Source organism: Corvus cornix, chromosome 15 (assembly GCF_000738735.6).
Source record: "Corvus cornix cornix isolate S_Up_H32 chromosome 15, ASM73873v5, whole genome shotgun sequence".
Taxonomy (NCBI): domain Eukaryota; kingdom Metazoa; phylum Chordata; class Aves; order Passeriformes; family Corvidae; genus Corvus; species Corvus cornix.
Window position 1 is genome coordinate 14125289 of NC_046345.1, and position 19876 is coordinate 14145164.

The following is a 19876-nucleotide window of genomic DNA, read 5'->3' on the forward strand; positions in this document are numbered from 1 at the left end:
TGCTTTCCAGGCTGGGATCTGAGAGGCTTGAAAAGCCTGAGTGTGGCAGCCAGGGCTGACTCTGGGTGGATCCTGCCTCCCAGGGATACCATGAGCTGATTTGCACCCAGATACCCCAGCTTTTGCTCAAGGCAGTCCTTGTCCTGGGGCATGGAAACAGGCCAGGGGCAGGAATGCCATCCTCTCTTTGTGGCTGTGTCAACCCAAAGGTCCTGTGGTGCCTTTGCTGTCTCAGTTGTTCCCTTTCGTTTGTCCTGGAAGGATCTGGATGTCCTCATCCTGCTCCAGAGCTCCTGCAAGTCTGGAAAAGACACCTCACTGTGGACCTCAGGGCAGAGCTGCAGAAAATCAACGAGGCCAAAGCAAATGAGGCCCTACATACTCGTCTTTCAGGCTGCCAGCACCAGGGATGGCATCTGTGCAGCATGCCATCAGGCTGTGTTTCTCCCATCTCTCCCTGGCACAGGCTGCTGCTCAGAGCTGCAGCAATGCTGAACTGAAGCTCTGCTGACATGTAGCCCTGTGGCCAATTCCTCTAGAGGTGGCTGAGCTGTTTACCTGGGACACCAGCTCCTCCAGGATGAGCTGGTCTGTGGGGCAGAGCCCTCCAGCCCCATGCTGGGGAAGTGTCCAAACAAGGAGACTGCAACACCTGCCACCCTCATCCAGTTTCATCTCCATTTTGTCTCCAGCTGGGGTCGGGTTGAGAGAAGGGAGCAGCCTCCCATGTTTTGGGGGTGGAGCAGCTCTCCCTTCTCCAGCTCATGGACCACTAGGCTGTGTCTTGCCATCTACACTAGCAACACCTTCACCTTTTTATGCTTCCCAGGGACCATTGGAAAATGGGGAAAAAGAACTGCTCCTCTTCCCCTCATATGGGACTCGGATCTGTGGGGGTGAATATGTTTATATAAGACTGTGAGGTCCTGGTTTTGGTTTGGTTCCAGAGGCGCTGCCAAAACTCCAATGTTTCCTGCAGACTTTGACAAATTATTGCAAAATATTCTGTTTTTATCTTGTGGCAGCCTCCTGAGATGCTCCTCTTCCTCCTCAGCCCTACTGAGCCTGCCAAGGACACAGTTGTACCCAGCCTCTGTCTCCAGTTGAGCGTGATCCATAGTTCCTGTTTGTGGGTACAGGAAGTGTTCCACACTCTCAGGAGTGGGTAGGGATGGCAGCCTGGATGGATTGGCCATCTGGAATGCTACTGGGCCATTTGTTACGGAGGATCTTGCAGGAAGAGCCTCTAGTGCTGCAGTGAACTGTGTTGTTGGGATAATTTCTGGGAGCTCCTGCAGGCAAGTTTTGGCTTCTGAAATGCCTGAAACCAGTGAGTTTGGATCACTGCCTGCCTGCTGTGATGATCCTCTTTAATATCCTTGTCCAAGTATCCATGGAGAAGCGTGACCTCCTTCTTCCTAGGCTGAGCATGCCAGGATGCTGCCAGAGGGTTTCTGGTTTTGTTTCTTGATCCTGACCTCTTCCTTGTGCTCTTGGTGATGCCTCGTGATGTGGTGAGCAGGGGCTGCAGGGAGCATGTCTTCCCTCTCCATGACTGACAAACAGAGCAGGAATCTGGCCCTGGAGCATCCCCTGCCCTTTGTAGGGCTTGAGTTCAGCAGTCCCCAAACTTAAAATGCAAATGAAATGGAAATCTGGGGGGCAAAGGGGCTGCTGACTCCTTCACTGTCGGGCTCTGCTGCCCCCAGAAGAGTGTTCTGGCTGTTACTTGTGTTCTCCTTCCCCAGCTAGCCTGGGCAAGGCACTGGCATGATAAAGGAAGGCAATTTCCTCGGCTCGTGCTGAGATCTTATTATGCATTTCCATTAAGCCACAGAAGAGGAAGGGGCAACCCAAGTTATCTGGAGCTGTGGCACTGTGCAGTTGAGCAGCACCATAGCCCTGCCAGCCCTGGGGGAGGCTGGAGTGGGCTGAGGAAGGGTTACCCAGTCACAAGGAATCAGGTTAATGTCTTGGAGCCGGGATCTTGGCTCTCTGCCGGCTCTTGGGTGGTGCAGGCAGCTGAGAAGCAGAGGCTGTGGATGCAGATGAGTTGGTGGGGAGATTAGGTCAGACAGCAGGGTCTGCACGGAGGTAGAGAGCAGGGTGTTTTCCTCCTTCCTTTTCTGCCTGGTTTGTTTTTCTGTGTGCATGACCAGCGCAGGGCAGGGTCTCCTGCTGCTGCACTCACCCCAGATCCTGGCTGGATTCTGGGGCTGCTGCTAGAGCTGACCATTTCTAAACTTGTTCAGCTCTTTCTCTGCTGCTCGTGGTTCTCTGCAGCTCACCCCTGACATCCTCCAGCAGATCCCCTGTAATGGTCAGTGGTGCCATGGGGGCACTGCAATGTTGAGACCTGTCAGAGGGTTAAAAAAGGGCTTAATGCAGAGGAAAGGAAATCCTGCTCTGCCAGAGACCTTATTGGAGAACCTTATCTAATTAACCTCAGAGGTGATTGGCTCACAGTGCTGTTGTGTGCCAGCAAAGAGCCTAGGAATTGTCTTCGTTGGGGTCTCTCCCCTTGGAAATCCTGACCAGACCTGCAGACAAGAAGGGCTGGAGCAGAGCAAGGCTGCGGGGGGCGTTTGACTCAAACTGCAGGGTTATTGTTGCACAGCTCCAGGTCCCTTTCTGAGTTGGCAAAGCCTCCTCAATACTCCCTCCCAAGTGCTTCTTCGATGGATCCAAGCGCCTCAGCTTCTCCAGACACCCCATCTCTGCCCTCTGTGGGGTTTGTGTGAGGAGCTCCAGGCAGGAGGAGCCGCGGGGCTCTGGATGGCTCCTCTTGCAGGTGATTCCCGTTGTGCCGGGTCTGGCAGGTCTGTCCCAGCAGGCAGGGCTGTGGCTGGTAAGGGGAGGCTGCCAGAGCAAACACCTGCTGCGTGTGAGCATCTCCAGCCCGGCTCTGTTGCAGCGAGGAACAAAGTCCCTAGTGTGTTCCAGGCGATAAAGGAGAGATGTGGCTGCACACCCTGCACGTGGCTGTGCCCAAAGAGGGCACTGCCGGGCCACATTCCTCCCCAGTATTCTCCCTTTCCATGGAGTGCCTTCCCAGCCCCAGCTGCTGACTGGGAGCAGGGTTCTTCTCTGCAGAGCTCAATGGAAGCACCAAACCTCAAGGATTTCTTGAGGGAAAATCATCTTGGCTCGCGATAAGGCTTTTTTTTTTTTTCCTGAGGTGTAGCAATTACACAAAATAAGAAGCTGTCACTGCAATGCCTGTCCTGCTTTCTGACAACCTGCTCTTCTCAGGAGCTTAGGTGAAAAACCACATACATCAGATGTGCTTTTCCTCCTGTTACCATTTTTTCTTTGCTTGGCTGCCTTGACTCACTTGCAGGGAAGGCTTCATCCCATTGCTGAGGGTCCCCTGAGTCCCCAGCAGCTGTCAGTCCCCTTGTGTGTTCTCAGCAGCTCCCCCTTTGCACACACCCTCGGGTGGCTTCTGTAGGGAAATGCTTCTGATTAAATCTTGCTTGTCCAGGGAGAAAACCGGGAAGAAATAGGTTGGGAAGCCTGTTCTGACAGAGAGCTATCAGAGATGGGAATGGCATTCCGAGGCTGCTGCTCTGCTCTGCTCTGTAGGAGGAAAGGCTTCAAACAGCAATTAGCCTGCACTGCCATTTCCAGGGAAACGGATCTCAGTGCGACGGACAATGGGTTGCAGGAGGCAGGCAGGTTAAAAGCTCTAATTCTGGGACGATATATTTAGGTGGGCTTTTTTCCTTTCAAAGAAAGGTAGGTTAAAAAGGCTCTGACTCCTTTAAATAGACTCTCCTTCCATAACCAGCTTGGAGCTGCAGCAGGAGCACTGGCTGTTCCCTGCCACCCTGGTGCTGGTGACAAATGCCCAGCTGGGGTATCTTGGGAACCTGCCCTAGTGTCAGAGCAGAGGGGCTGAAGGAAAAGGGTCTGGGTTCCTCGGTAGCTGTCACAGGGAGAAGTTCTCTCCTGCCGTTTGCCAGTTGTGGTTTTTATTCTATTAGCTGCAAAAGAGCAGTGTAAATGGTAATTTAGTCTGGGTTACTGCAGCACAGTGCAAAACTTAGCACCAAGCCAGAACCTTGTTCTCCTGCCATCATCCCTGGATCCCTAAATGTCCCTGATCCCCTCTGGTGGCATGTGCTGGAGCATGGGGGCAGCTGTGGGCCTGCAGAGGGGAGCTGATGGCAATAGGCCAAGTCTCTATCACCCAAAGGGGCTTTCTTGCCTCCACCACAGTGGAATGCAGAGATGCCTGAGTGAGGAATTGGGGAGTCCAAAAGGATCAGGGCTGCTCTGTAATGCTGAGGAGCACAAGGAATTCTCTCCAGCTGTAGGGCTGCTTCTCAAGGTAGGTTGGCCTTGTTGTCTAGGAGATGTCCTGGTGGTGTTTGGGCTGGCACCCTCAGAGCCACATGCTGCTAACACACTTTGCTGGTTGGTTGGTTGGATGTGTTGTGCTTTCCCAGAAACGTGTTTTCTGCCATGTGGGATATATTCCTGCCCCACTGAGCTGGGCAGGCTGTGATCCTAGGCAAGGAGCTCCCAGGGTGGTGTTTACTGAGGATGAGGGGAGCTGACAGAAGCTTTTTCCCATCCTTTGCTTTGGCATACTGGGGCCTGCTCATTTCCCCAAATATTGCTCCTCTTGGTCAACTTGTGGTGTCCCTGCTTATGGCAGGGGGGTTGGAGGTAGATGATCTTTCAGGTCCCTTCCCACCCAATCCATTCTGTGTTTCTGTGAGCTCCTGGTAGCTGTTTCTGTCTCCTGTTCCTGAAGTGCTCCTTCCTCTGACCTCCTTCCACTGATGCTCATGTCCATTCCCTGCTGCCGTGCATGGCCTGTTCTGCTCCCTCAAGTGTCTCCAGCTCAGCCACCCTCTCCCAGCGTTCTCCTGGCCAGCACAGCTCGTTCCCAAGTAGTGCTGGGAAGCTTCCCCTGGGAGCAGAGCCCACCCTGTCACGCTCTGCCCACATGCCCGGCTGTGGGGGCTCCGTGTTTGCCCCCCTTCCCTGGAGCAGTGGGAAGGGCACATGCTGTGCAGGGGAGGATGAGGTGGGAGGTAGCACCAAGGCCCCTGTGACTCAGGCGATTACCACGAGCTGGCAGCTGTGCACAGGCTTTTTGGAGTGGTCATGGTGAGGAGCTGCATCCTTTCTGCCTTCCCAGGAGGGCTCGGAGCAGGCTCCTGCACACCTGCCTTCCCTTTCGAAGGGTGGGGAGAATTTATTGCAGTTATTCACATGGCTTTTGTAGTGTTTAGTCTGCCAAGAAGACTGCTGTCACTGCTTGGCTGTTGTTTGCTCCTGTCTGTGCCCCACAAGCATCAGTGAGGCTCCTGCTGCCCTCCAAAACCCCTTTGCCAAACTGCTGCAGGGACAAAGTGAGCTTTGCCCAGGCAGAAAGGAGCCTCTGGCACTGGGTCCTGTCCCTGTGGCTCCTCTTGGCTGTGTCCAGCACGAGTGGTGTTTGTTGGCAGGGATTCCTCCCTGCACTGCTGTCTGCCTTGTGCTTGTTCCTAAGAGGAACAAGCAGCACATGACGGTATCAGAGACAAATTGGGCTCCCAGATGTCCGGGCAGAAGTGAAGGATCTGGAAATCTGAGCTTCACCTGGCTGCAACTCATTCTAGGCTTTGCTGGAGCAAAACCTGGCTCTGTGCAGCTGCTTATCAGCTGCTGTGGTGCCCGATTCCCTCTGCCATGGAACAGAGAGGTGGGAACAAACTTTGGCAAATCAACTATGCTCTTCCTGGGGAAGCAGCACGGGGTGGGAAAATACTGGGGCACGGTTCACCAGCTGCAGCCATGGGGCTGGCAGTGGGAGATGGGACTGACTGAGCCAGGCTGCAGGGCTGGGAGGTGGTGCCGTGGCCGTCCAGGAGCTGTCCCTGTCCCCTGTGTCCCTGAATGAGTGGGGGGCTGGCGGGTTTAAACCCCAGCTCTACGCTGTGGGCAGCAGGTCTGGTGCTGCCGTGTGCTTGAACAGTTGCCAGGTCCGAGCTGCTACAGGCTTATCAGTCACCAGTGACGCTGGCCAGGGGACAGCGTGACTTGGGGTCCTTTGGAGAAGGGGCAGCCTCCCCTCACTCCCTGCGCACCCTGCCCCACAGCAGTGCCCACCCTGCTCACTTGATTTGTCCGCGTTCATCGAGGATGAAGTCATAGATATTTCTGGGCAGCAATAGGATCTCACTAGCTAGCTCTCCTTTAATAAGATCCCAGGCACTGGAGGTGCCCCATTCCCTTATCTCCCCTCTGCAGATGTGCATTGCCCCCCTCTGCCTCCAGACTGGGAGGAAGCAGCCGAATCGCTGCCACAACCCCTTCTCTACCTGTAAATAAAAGGGGAGGTTGGATGCTGAAGAAAGGCATGAACACAGCACTGCTCAAGTTTCTGTGGCTCCCAGGGCTTCCTGGAAGCTGTCTGATGAAAAGGGAATGTCCCTAGCCAGGGAAGTGAGTGCCAGAGCATGTCTCCTGGCCAGAGGGGCCACCACGAGCCAAAAATGTGAAAAATTATGTAGAAAGAGGGAATGGATAGCATTTCATCCAGTACAGAGCCTGGAAAATGTAGAAATTGTGAAGGGAAGGAAACAATGGGATGAGAAACTTCAGTGGAATTACTAGCAGTGAGGAGGAGGAATTGATTTTTAGCATATGAAAAAGAAAAGGGGGAAAGAAAAAAGCTCTCAGCAATGCTATTGGACTTGGAAAAGCTGAGTGTGTGGTGTTCTCTGTGGAGAAGGGATGATGCCTTCAGCTCATTTGACAGTGACCCTGTGGGAATCTGTTCCGATTCCTGCCATGGCCCAAAGCAGCAGCAGTTGGGAGCGTGGGGGGCTCGGGGCAGGCAGGTCCCCCAGATCCTGCCTGGGGCTGGAGAGGAGTGAGGAGCAGCTTTCTGGATGAGCCATGAGCCCTGGGCTGCTCTCCAGGCTGGGCTCCTGGGAAGCACTTGATGAAGGTTTAGTGTGAGGTTGTGTAAAGATTGACCTGATAGGAGCAGGTCTGATTGAGGCTGGGAGCCAACTCAGCTCCCAGCCGGGTCAAGCTGTGGTGCTGATACGATCACTGCTCAGAAATTGAGAGTTTTCTTTGATCAGAAAGTCTTGAACATGACACCCTGCTGTGGAAATTGGTCTGGGTCGAAGCTCTGCGCTTCCCCAGGGGGCATCCCCACTGCCCAGGCCAGGCTGGAACAACACCTGCAGGACTTGCAAAGCCATTTGGGGTCTGTCCACTGGGGTCAGGCAGTGCTACCTCCTGTGAACCAGAGGAGCCCCTTGTCCCCAGATCCCTCGGTTCGATGCAGCGGAGCCCACACCTAATTGCTGTTAGAATTCCCTGTTGCTATGGCGACTCCCCAAGTGTGATGCCCTCGGTGCTGTGTCTCCACTCCCAGGTCTTGCATCCCCACCAGAGAGCTGTGTGTGCACCTCAGGACATCCACATGCTTCATCCCAGCTTTCAGAGGTGCTTCATAATCCCCTTGGAGCATGAGCAGAATCTCTCCTGAGCTGCTGAAGGGTTTGCTTGAAAGGTCTGATAAGAAGGTTAAGGAGAAGTCAGCAGTGCTCACCCCAGCAGTGCCAAGAGCTCGACAGCTAAACTTAGCCCCTGAGTCACTCATGAGTCAGCAATTCGGGGGCAGGGAATCTTAATTTCTCTTTTCTTCCTTTTTTTTTGTCTTTTTCTTTGTAACAATGACGCACCCAAGGTAGGCTCTGGATTGGATTGATTTTGGTGCTAATCCAGCATGTTACTGCCTGCAGTCCCTTCCCCTGGAGCATCCCGGAGCCACTCCAGAAGAGTGAGCTCTGTCCTCTGATGCCTGCCATGGCCAGTGCCTGTCTGCAGCTGAGCAGCCTCCTTGCCCATCATTAGTGGCCCAAGATGTGGAAAGTTGTGCCTGGTCAGTGAGGTCTGGTGCTGGGAGAGCACTGGTGGAGGCTGTGGGCAGTTAGAGCATCCCTGGAGCTGCTTGGAAACACAGTGAGTGAAGATCCATCCAGATGCTCTCATCCCAGCATGGTGCATGAGTGCTGCAGCCCTGCCAACAGCAGCAGAAGTGCTCTGAAAAACCCATGTGAGGGTTAAAATAAGGAACACCAGGAGATGCAGATGTGCTGGGGCTCCAGAGCTGCTCTGTGCAGTGCTCAAGCCTCCTCCACACCAGCCTGTCCCTGTGCCATGTGTGCCACCAGCCAGCCCTCCCCAGAGGAGGTCCCTGGGGGCTGTGATGGAGCAGAGCTCTGTGCTGAACACCCCTTCCCAGGATGGAGCAGGCTGGCCAGGCAGCTTCCCACAGAAAGTAAATCCTGGGTGCAGAGTCCCCCCTGTCAGCCAGCTGTATCCATTTGTATGAGATCCCACTGAGTGTGTTTTGCATAATTTGTTTCCCAGAATGAAGTGTTTTACAAGTGCAGCGTTTAATCACCTTGCAGAAAGGGGATGAAAAACCATCCCCCTGCCTGGGGCTGGGAAATAACTGGAAAGGAATCTGGAGAAGGGACCATGTGCTCACCCCACTGTATTAGCTGGGCTGGAGAGCCCAGAGGAGCGGGTGTGTGCCGGCAGAGAGCCTGGGGCTGGACTGGAGAGCTGAAAACACCAGACATGGAGATATCTGTAAGGAGGCAAGCCCCAGCATCCTGCCTTGGAGCTGAATCTGCTCCCCAGCCCACCGTGCCTGCCCTCCCAGGGCCTGACTGGAGGAGGTGATGTGGAGACTGTGCATCCCGAGCCTCTGTAAGCCAGCTCCATTACAGCTCCTGAAACACAGCTCTTCCCTGGGGCCCTGGCACTCCCCCACTTCTGCTCTTAGTAGAGACACCCCAAAACTTGGCAACTCAAGTATCTTCTCATCTGAGTGTGTGCATTTCTGGCAACAAGGTGAATCCATGCAAGGCTGACAACACCCGAATCAGAAAACTACTCCTGGGTTCTGCACAGAACTTGGCCCTTCCTTGAGGCAGAGGTCCCTCTGTTTTGATTAAAGATTGCTGGCTAGCTGCCTTCTTTTTGGCACCTGGGGATAAATCAGTGGCTTTCTGGACCATGAAGGGCACAGTGAGCAATGGGTGCTCCTCACCCTGCTCTGGGGGTGACGGCAGGTGTTGGGCTGGGGGGCTGCCACTCTCACTGTCATTTTTATTTTTATTCACAGCAGGTGAAGGATGAAAAATCAAAGTAATGGCCAAGGATCCAGCATCCACTTGACTTCTCTTGCGCATGGCAGAGTGATAAATCCAGTTAAGGCATTGCAGTGGGGTGAGACCACAAGGTTACCCAGCCCACACGCTCCAGGAGCTGAGGATGATGCTGGACCAGCAGCCTCAAGGAGTGCTCCCCCTCCCTCTCCCTGCCTCGCCTTTGCTCTGCTGCCGGTGGGGGACAGTGTTCCCAGCCGGGAGCCGGCTCAGCCGGGCTGGCAGAGCAGCAGGAGCCTCCCCGTGACTAACGAGCTGTTTGCTGCCGGCTGCCTGCACCGCGGTGGTACTCTGAGACCCGTGCTGATAAACCGAGTGGTTTCTCCTGCTGCAGGCCTGCCACCCGCTCCCTCTTATCCAAAGGATCTCTGCTCTGAGCGCTGCTTCTGCCTCTGCCATAGCAAACAAACTGCTGAGGTCTGATCCTGCTGCTGGGAGATGTGAGGTGGGGGTGGCTCTGAGTGTGGGTGGTCCCTGCTCTGAGCTGGGAGCAGGGCAATGGGCTCCAGGAGGCTTCCCTATGGCAAAGGGTGGAGCTGTCATCTTCCTGGAGAGGGTCTGAGCTTTGCACCTTGGCTCTGGCAGGTGCTGGAGGAGGCTGCCCCGAACTGAGCCACGTGCCCCTCGTTTGGCTGTGAAAAGATAACCAGCAGCTTGGAAGGATGGGTTTTGTTGGTGATGCCTGTTCGCTAAAGGCTGCTGGATAGGGAAGGGAACAAGGCCTTGGGAGCACAACCTCCTGTCCCTCAGCCGCGTGTGGAGTGATGACATCCAGTTAGGAATATCTGCAGGGCTGGGCTGGAGCACCGTGAACGGCAGGGTGCAGTGCTGACGGGATGGGTGCCTGCTTCTCCCCTGTTATTTATTGTGCCATAAAATCCAAGGCAAGGCACATCAGTGCTTGCTGTGAAGGGTTTCACACGTGTCAGCTCTGTGTGTGTGACAGAGCAGATGCTCCTCTGAGCCAAGGGGCGCCGTGAGCAGGGGCTGGTGATTGATGGGGCAGCCTTCAGCTGCCTGCACCTTAGCTTGACTGTGACATGGACCTGCTTCCCCATGAGCTGGGACAGCAGGGTCCCTTCAGGAGTAGTGTCCCACCTGTGAGGGCACCTTCTGCGAGGGTGCTTTGTGGCTGATGCCACCCCAGGAAGGCAGGGACGACTGGGGGGCTTCCCCAAGGAGCTGAGGCTCCCGCTGGCTGATTTCCCAGGAAAAAAGACATGTGCCATGGCACTCTTTGTGTGCGTGTTCATGTGACAGCCCCTGAACCCCTCAGATGGTCCCAGCCGCATGTGATAGCAGAGCTGTCACCGGTGCTGACAGGAGATGTTTCTACATGGAAATGTTCCTGTGGAACATACAGCCAGCTGGGAGAGGGTAGTGGTGAGCACCTCTGCAGCGGGGCAAGCCAGCACACAAACCCCCAGGACGTGCAGAGATGAGTCTGATGTGTGTGGCCCACTCATGGGTGAAAGCCTGAGCAGGCACTGACAACCTGGACATCAAACCTGGGTCAGCCAGGAGACATAAATCCTGGTATTTGGGATTAGTGCAGGTAATTTGTTTTCAAGACAGACAAATCCCTTTCCTGGAGGTGCCTGTTTGTCACGGGAGATGTTCCTTGTCTCCAGAAGAGTTACTCCAGTTGAATAGATCCTGCTCTTTCAGGGGAAATGACTCTGGAGTTGCTAATCACTGGGCTGGAGGATTTTTTTTCTCTAGCATTGGTGATTCTTCCTCCCTTTTGTGTTTCTGCAACACCCCAGGCTTGGGAAGAACCATCTGCTGATTTGATTAATGGCCCTTTTCTGAAAAAGCAACAGAGACAAATGTCCTCCTGAACATGACACAGAGAAATGGAGAAACAGGCTGGCTAATTTTCAGCCATTATTTTGGAACCCAAACTCCTTCCCAGTATCAATTTAGCTATTATTCCAAAAACTAATTAATCTTCACTCAGGCAGCTCCAAGAGACCTCAGTTTTGATAATTAACAGCCCATAGATTATGAAAACTCCTGTTTTTGGATCCCACTGCAGTGCTTGCCTTCGACAACACTCCCGCTATCGTCCCGCTTACCAACTCCTTCCATCAACCCATCTTTTTTTTGACAATCAAGAGTAAATAATTAGCTATGATGGATTTTGCTTGCTTTCTTGCAGCTCCATTCCTTTTCTTTTTTTTTTTTTTAGTTCCTTAAATGTTCTTCAAACAGGCAGTTTTTGAGGTGGTTTTGCAGCTAATTACAGCCAAGCAGAGCAAATTGTTGCTGCTGTCTGGAAGAGCTGGAGAAAGGTTGGATTTGGCTTATGGAGAAGCTGGGAGATAAGGTATGAGAAAGGAGATCCTAGAAAGTTAGGGATGGGATTTTTTTTCCCTTTTTCAGTCTTGCATGATGAACTTAAAACATGTATTCCTGGGCTGGGCCTGAGCTGACCTCCCATCCTGGCCTCTTGCTTGCTTGCATAGCGCTGATCCTCTTAGACACCCAGTCCCTGTGAGATTTATCTCACCTTTCCAGGGTAAGAGTGGTCTATTTCCCAGGCATTTCCCTGGAATTGTGCCACAGGGAGAGAGCTTTGGGTATGGGAAGGACAGAGAAGTGCTGGTGCAGTGAGGCAGTGGGGGGGGGGGGAGGGGGGAATGCTTCTCCCTCACCCTCCTCCCCGTGCCGCCCGGGGTTTATCTCTCCAGATAGCGGGCTTATCAAGGCCCTGCCTCTGGAAGATCGCTAACGATTTCATTTCCGGCGTGCTGTGAATTAGGAGACAGCCTGCACAGCAATGCCGAGCGGGAACAGGCTTGGCCGCTAATTGCTGTCCCCACGCCCCTCCGCTGCCGCCGCTGCCGGCCGGGCCCCTAATTGCTCCCTGTCCTGATTGCATTTCGCTGGTGCTGGTGGTTCATCCACAGCTCTTGCCTCGCTCTCAGCGGCGGCTGCTGCTCCCTCTGCCCCTGCCACATCCCCGTCAAGTTTATTAATGAAAACCTTATCTGTCTGCGCAGATAATGCCGGGAATAATTAGTACTCAGTGAGGTCTGTCGGGCTCCTCAGCTCTCCCAGCCCCCTGCCCTCATCTCCTTCCTATTTGCAGTTTCCCAGGTGCTTGGTTAGCGCTGGGGATGGTTGGGGTTTTTTTTCTTGGGGGGGTGGGGTGGTTAGATCTTCCTCACTCTGCAGTTTTCAGTCTTCCTGGCTGCATCCACAATCCTTGCTTCAAATTTGTAACAGTGGGATTGGTGTCGGTGTTCTCCACCCAATGTACCCAGGGCCTTAAGCAAAAGCAGTCCCATGGTGGATTGGAATTAGGCGATCCTTAAGATTCTTTCCAACCCATTCTGTGATTCTGTGAAAATCATCTGAGTTTTCATTGCTCAGGGCACATCTGGTGCATGTGGGGAGCTGCAGCCAGGTTCAGTCTCAAGAGACCTGGCTGGGTTACAGGTCTCCCTCGGTCCCATCCCTACTGGGAAGCAAGGGACAGCCCCACCTCCGCATCAAGGACCTGTCCCAGCTCTGCTTGAGCTCCTTTTTTTTTTTTTTTTTTTTTTTATTATTGTGTTTATATGCGTTGTCTCTTGGCTCAAATCTTTCAGCCTGATAAAGGATGACAGTGCTTCTTGAGTGCCTGGGATGGCATAAATAATTCCGGTGCTAAGGGTGAGATTTACAGCGATATAAATGTCATGAGTGAGCCCACTTTGTATTAATGGCCTTATTAGTTATGTTGCTGTAAAATACTGATACTCCAGTTGTTAAGCAGCCATGGCTTTGCTCTGCAGCATTAATTCAATAAATTGGGCCTTTTTGATATAAATCTTAAGAGTCTGCTGAGCCCCCACTAGAAAATCCTTCGTGATGTGTCAGAGATCTTCAAATGGCTTTGGCTGAGGTAGACCTGGGAATAAAAAAGCTGCTTGGTGTGCAAGTGTGGGGTGAAGACACTGAATTTCCTGCCTGGGTCACAGCTCAGCATCTCCTGTGGGATGAGGATATGGCACAGGGTGTCACACAAGCACCCCGGCCTCAGGGGCAGCCTGGCCCCTGGAGGTCTGGGGGTTTTCAGCCATCTGGGATGCTCTGGAAGCTGCATCTCCAGCTGCGTCCCAGAGGTCAGGGCTGGATGTCTCCTGTGAGCCAAAGGGTGACTTGGCTTCAACCCCAAGCTCTGGTTCACCCAGGCATTGAGAGCGGGTCCCTGGAGTAGAGGGGAAGGGAGAGAAGGCTGGGGCTGGGAGGGTTGACACCGGAGGAAGGAGACGCCCCTAGCGCTGCTCTCATCCCTCTTTGTGCCCTCCCCCGCCGTGTCCCTGTCACCGCCTCTGCTCTGCTCGCTGCTGTCACCTCCTCCGGCGTTAATCCGGAGGTGAGCTGACAGCCGGGATAGCTCTCCTTGTCTGACCCCAGCCCCGAGGTATCCCTCCTCCCCTGCTCCCGCCGGGCTGCCTGCCTCCTCCTGGCCCTGCGAGAGGTGCCAGTGCTGTCCCCATCCTGTCTGTCCCTCCTCTGGAGCCGCTGCTCCTGCCAAGGCTCTATTGCAACTCTGCAAACTTTCCACCAGCGAGATGTGCAGGGAGGAGGGGGCAGGGGGAAAGCGCCACGATAATTGAAAATAAATGATGCATTGTATGAAATAAATGTTCTGGTGCAGCCAGCTTGCTGCAGAGGGAGGTTTTTTAAATTTATTTATTTATGTGTGTATGTATGTATTTATTTATTTATTTATTCTTCCTAGAATTCAGAGGTGCCTGGGAAAAGGGAGCTTGGTAGAAAAGGAATGGCACTCCGAGGCTGGTGGGGGTATGGGCTTCCACTTGTGGTTTGGGCTGTACCCTGCAGGCCTCTGGAGTGGGATGTGAGCATCATGTGGGAATCGAGAGCAGGAACGGCATCATTCTGGGCCGTGGCAGAGGTCCCTGGGCTCAGTGCCCAGATCAGGATGAGGGAATAGCAGTCCTTTCTCCTCTTGCTACTGCTTGCATGTGAGGATGTCCCAGGTCTGACTGTTTAATGTCCATCCTCAGGCCATGCCCATGCCTCCACTGAGCTTCCTGCCCCAGGACCTGCCTGACCCTGCAGCTCTGACCCACCATTATCTGTCCTCCAACCCACTGGTGGGAATTTGGGTTGCCCCACAATGACCAGAGCTCTGCTGCTGCCCTGCCTGAGGTTAACACACGTGAAGCAAACAGACCCTCTGCCCCAGGTGAGTTTGCTTTAAAATGTTCCTCTGGTGAGGATTGACTCTTGACACAGCTGTTTATTATGGGAAGAGGCTGCATTTTCCTGGGAGATGTTGGATTTAACCAGGAACATGAAACTTTCTCCTGCCTTGGATCCCACTCATCACTAACTGACCACGTTGTGGTTCTTATGCCTTGATAAGACTTATCCTGGATTATTATTTAGCTGCTAATTAATCTTGAGAGTGATGTAAAGGCTTTGAACTGCTGTTTGAACATTTGAGGGGATGGTTTTTGCTCTTGTCAAAGAAGGAGGGATTTGGAGGTGAGATCCTAGCTCTGAATGACATTGTTGCTCTACCCTGACAGGTCGGAATGGCTCCTGACTCCCTCTCCTGCCAGCACCTGCAGGGGCCCTGCAAGACAAATCCCTTTGGGAATCAGGAGCACAATGGTGCTTGGGGAGGGATGCCAGCCAGGGTGACACTGCCTGGGGATGGGACACTCTGTGTGCCAAGTCAGACACCAACAGGAGCCTCTGGGTGGGTCTGTGAGGTTTGGAGTTACCAGCCCAGCCCTTTCCTTCTCCCGCAGGCTTTTTCCCTAATATCTCCTGGTGCTGAAGGACAGCTCAGACGTCTCATTAATCACTGATGATGATGGAGCTGTGGTGCCGAGGTCCCGGTGGCTGCTGCTTCCCCAGCCAGGGATATTTTGCAGATACTGCTCCCTAAAAACTCCAGCTGAAAACTGGGAAAACACTGTGTCCCCCTCGGGACTCGTAGCTTGTGGGAGATGCTCCTTCTATGTGCCAGCCTCTCATTCCTGCCCATGGCACACAGAGTTGTGCCCTTGCAAACCTGCATCTTTTTAAAATATATTTTTCCTTTCTCCATGATTGTCAGGATCAAGGGCAGCTCCGTGGTCGGTTGATCTGCTGCTACACTGATTTGGCAAAGGCTGGGGGTGAAAACCCCACAGCCTCCAGACGAGGCCATACAGCTTTTATGATGGAGTTTTCCTAAACTCTGTCCATCACAAAGCAAACAAACACCCCCAGCCCAGCTTAGAGCTGGAGGCAGCTGGTTCGGGGGGAGCATTGATCGCTGGCTGCTGGGTGAGACCCAGCCAGAACCCCACCGGTGTCAGGAGGCATCTCCAGCCCTCCCAGCTTGCAACCACTGGGCTGGGAAGGAAGCTCAGCCTGTGTAGGAAGCGATCATTTGGCATTTGCTGTCAGCCTTCTGACATCCATCCCTGCCGGTGAGGACCCCAGCAGAAAGCCTGGTGGATCTCAGCTTGTTTTGGTCTTAATCTGACCTGGTTTTGTGATAATGTCATCATCCATCACTGCCTGGGGGCATAGGGAGGGGAGGTTAAACTCCTCCTTCACACTCCACCGCTCCCCTGCCACTGCTTTATCTCTACAGAAGCTGCATTCAAGTGCAATTCACTTTGTTATTAATTTCTTTTACACAGAGGCTTTTCAAGTGCTTGGGAGCAGGGATGGTGTCACGGAGACCCTGCACAGCCCGGCAGCTGCAGTGCTTGAGTGCAGTTTGAACAGCCAGCTCCTCCAAGGGCAGCAGGCAGAGAGCTGAGAGCCTGCTGGGGCAGCCACCTTGCACCTGCATGCTGGAATAGGCCTCGTGGAGATGGTTCTGAACAGCAGGACTTCTTCCTCAGCAGCTGCCAGGGTTGGATCAGGGATGGGATTGCATCATCATGGAGACCTGCTGTCCCAGGGGATGGTCCAGCTCAGTGACAAGGGCAGATCAGGGCTGGGTGGCCATGTCCCATGGGTGTCCCTTCACCAGGTGATGTGTACTGGTGAGCCCAGCGCTGGAGGAGCATCTGCAGTGCTCCACTGGCCCTTTCTCAGCTGCATGGATCCCCCATGCCTGCAATCCCCAGGGAATCCACCCACACAAGGCTGCATTCTTGGCTGGAGAAAAGCTGGTGGAGAGGCTGGCAGCCTGGGGGACTCTGGGAGGGGATGCTGACATATCCCAAAGTACCACTGTCCTCCCCCCGCCCATCCTGCTGTGGCTTGTGCTGGCTCTGGGGACTGGATGTGCTGGGACTCTTTGTGTGGGTTTTATGTGCGTTTAATCTGGTAGCAAAACTATATTGCAGAATGTAATAAATGAGAGGTTTAATCAAACCCAGCCAGCCAGCACTGATGGAAACTTGGTGGTGGAAGAAAATACTGCATTTTTGTTTGTTCATCTCCCCCTGTGCTCCTGGGGCGATGTCCCGACTCTCATGGGGGGCTCCTCATGCTTGGTGGCACTGGGAGGTACAGGCTGGATGTGGGGTCACTGCCAGCCCACCAGCTCCCAGCCCACTGGCTCTCAGCCCCATGCTTTGGCCAGGCATCCCAGCAGTGGGATCTTCCTCCTGCCACTGCTCTACTCAGCCCCTTTTTCTTCAGGAAGAGGGTCTTACATGGTACCCGCATTCCAGGAGCTGGTGCTGGGCTCAAGCCCTCCATCCCACATTTCCTATCACTCATGATGGCACCAGGATCTGGTCTTAGGGTGTCTCCAGGACTTGTCTGCCTAAATCTTAGGCGTCACGTGGGAAGGTTGAGCATCTCCCCAGGCTGGAACCAGCCCTGCCAAGGGTGGGAGTGAGGATAAAACCACCAGGTTTCGCTGGCTCTGAATTAGGGGCAAAGCATCCCAATATCCAGCCAGTTGATGTGGCTAGGAATGAGGAGAGACTCCACGTTTTCCCTGGGAACCCACCAGATCCTGGAGCTGCGGCTCCGCTGCCGCCTTTCTCCAGATGGCATTTCTCAATGAAGCCTCTCCCAGAAATAGCTGCGCACTCAGAGCAGACGGCTCTGCAAATAGCTCCTCTCCTGAGCAGAGGAGGCAGCACGGTCGGAGCAGTGTCCTCTGTGTCCCTTCCACCCTCTCGAGTGCCTCGGCACTGACTCTGCTTCCCCTGAGGCACCTCTGCCTCCAGGGAAGTGGGGATGTGCTGGGATCCCTGGCTTTGCTGCAAGAGCTGGCGGGCTGCTCATTCAGCCCCGGGCGTCCCACAGCCCCACCGAGAAGGATGGCTGGTGGCTTCCAGAGCAGGGCAGGTGGCCTGGGGGACACAGCACATGGCCCCTCTGCCACGGTGGCCAGGCATCACCACCCCCAGCTGCTTTGCTGCCTTATGGGCCTTTTTATATGCTTACTGTGCCATCGTAAAATGGGGCAGTACAATCTTCTCTGTAGGTTTAACCGATTTATTAGTAGTCTGTAATGTCAGTAAAAGCTCATCCATAAATCTGATCTTTAGAATTTATGGGGCAAACATTCCAGCGCCTTATTAAAGGCACAATTCATAAACGCCTATAAGTACCAGCTCGGCGGCAGCAGGAGAGAGTTATCCTGGGGGAGGGAAGGGTGGTGAGCTCAGCCCACCACACGGAGCCTTCACAATCTTTGGGTAGCAAATCATGTGAGGGACTGTCCCCTCCAGCCGGGAGGTGCCTGTCGCCCCCGGCTCTGCACTGTGCAGGCACCGAACCCAGGGTCCCAGCCCTGCAGGCTCCCGGCCCCCCAGCCCTCTCCCCCGGGACCCCACAATCTGCCATCACCTCGTGCCTAGCCCAGGGTGCTGGTATTTACCACTGAAGTGCGCCGAGTGTAATTGCTAATCAGATACAGGCAATCAATCCACGCTCCCGTCGCTGGGGAAGGGCTGCTTCCCTGCTGAAGGTGACTCCTGCGGGAATTCAGATTTAAAAATAAAGGCGATAGTCATCAGCAGTTCATTAAATTGGCATCGGGCTCATTTGCACTCAGTGAGGGGATGAGGCAGAGGCGTCTGTGCCGCCTCCCCTGCCCTCACTCTGGGGTGTCCGCAGGAGATGCTTCCAGTGGGATGAGGCTCCTGGGAGCCCTCCCTCATTTATTCCTCCTGTCCCGGTGTTACTGCAGTCATGAGTCAACAGTGCGGTGCATTTAAATGCAAACCACCATTATCCGTCATTAAAAGCTCTGTCACCACCCAGACTGCACGGCGATAGGGCGATAGTTATTGTCCCATCCTGGTCCCGGGGACACACGGCTTCCCTGCCCCTCCTGCAGCCGCAGGGATGCGCGCCGGCCGTGCCGCGTGTCCGCGGTGGGGGAGGGCTCTGCTGGCTCAGGTGGCTGACATCCGACTGTCCCTTCGTGGTGGCCTCAGAGCTGAGAGGGGAAGTGCAGGAGAAGCAGGCCTGGAGGGCACGGGGGTGCCATGGTGCAGGAGAGATGCGGGGACAGGCACCACACATGCCAGGGATGCTCGAGAATGGGCTGAGATCCCGGAGCTGGTGAGTGCTGCAGGGCCTTTGCGGATTCACAACCGATTGTTCCCAAAGATGGACCATCCCAGCAGAGTCCAGGTGTTATTTCCAGCAGGGTTTCCCATCCCTGAGACTGGGCACAGGCAGGAGAGTGATGCTTCTCCTAGCTGCCCCATGTCCTCCATCACCTGCCAGGGACAAAAGTGGCTGCAAAATCATCCCACAGCATCGCTTCCTGCTCCCCACCTGGTCCGGGGGGGTTCATGTTTCCTCTCCATGAGCCCACCAGGATGCAGCCCCTGTGCTCCTCATGAAATGCCAGCACGAGCAGAGCTGCTGTTTCCTGTAACTCTTGGTGATTCCCTGTCCTCAGGATTTGGAGATACTATTTCCCTCTTGGAGGAGGGAAGTGAGTGAGGCAGAGCACCTTCGGTAGTGGTGTTGATTCAGAGCTCATAATTTAATTAAGAGAGAAACGAGATCAAAAGGAGACGGTATTAAAAAATAAATCAGGTGAAGGGAGTGGAGTTCCGTCCTTTAATTACAGATTGGATTTGTAACAGAGAGCGACTCAATCACAAGGGAAAAAAAGGTGTCAAGTGGAGAGACACCTTCCCTGGGTTAATTACTGCTAACGCTAACGGGGAGGGGATGATTGGGGTGGGTGTTGGTGAGCTGGAAACCCTCCGACGTTCACAGTGATGCTGACGGTGTCTGGTGTCCCAGGATCCTCGGGATGCTGGGCAGTGATGGGGGCTCGATGAGTTGAGAGCTCTGAGGGCAAACAGCTCATGGCTGGGTCCAGGCATGGCCTGGGGAAGCAGTGGCCAGGGCGATTCTGGTTTTGGGGGCCACGGGCTGTGCCGTCGGCAGTGGCGTTGGGGACCGGGGCCAGGCTGGCAGCAGCCCGATTTGTGCAATAATTAATTCTCCTTTGATCATCTGCTGTGTAAATCATCAGTGGCCAGGAGTTAATCATGCATATGAAATGAATCCTTCTCCTGCCTTAATGAGCGCTGAATCGTGACGGGCATCTGTTTACTTCTGACACTTTCATCTCTTTGACAGTATGAACAATTAGTTGTTTCCAATAATCTCCTTTTTATTCTATTGAATATATATATATATATGTGCGTGTCTGAGAGCAAGCAGCCTTTTACTTTGTACTCCTGCTCCCAGCGTTGTCCCCCTAATCTTTGTTTTTTTTT

The 19876-nt window shown here is 54.0% G+C and overlaps 1 long non-coding RNA gene across 4 annotated transcripts in view; it reads left to right on the plus strand.

Annotated features, from left to right (window-relative positions):
- The window catches only part of LOC109145864, a 38581-nt gene that overhangs the window by 16813 nt on the left and 1892 nt on the right, over positions 1-19876 (plus strand). For 3 of the 4 annotated variants that reach the window (XR_005603196.1, XR_005603195.1, XR_005603193.1), the window contains 2 exons: positions 14219-14400; positions 15857-19862. This is a non-coding gene — a long non-coding RNA (uncharacterized LOC109145864). Of the gene's footprint in view, positions 1-14218; positions 14401-15856; positions 19863-19876 lie in introns of those variants that run through there. The other variant, XR_005603194.1, reaches the window with a different exon arrangement.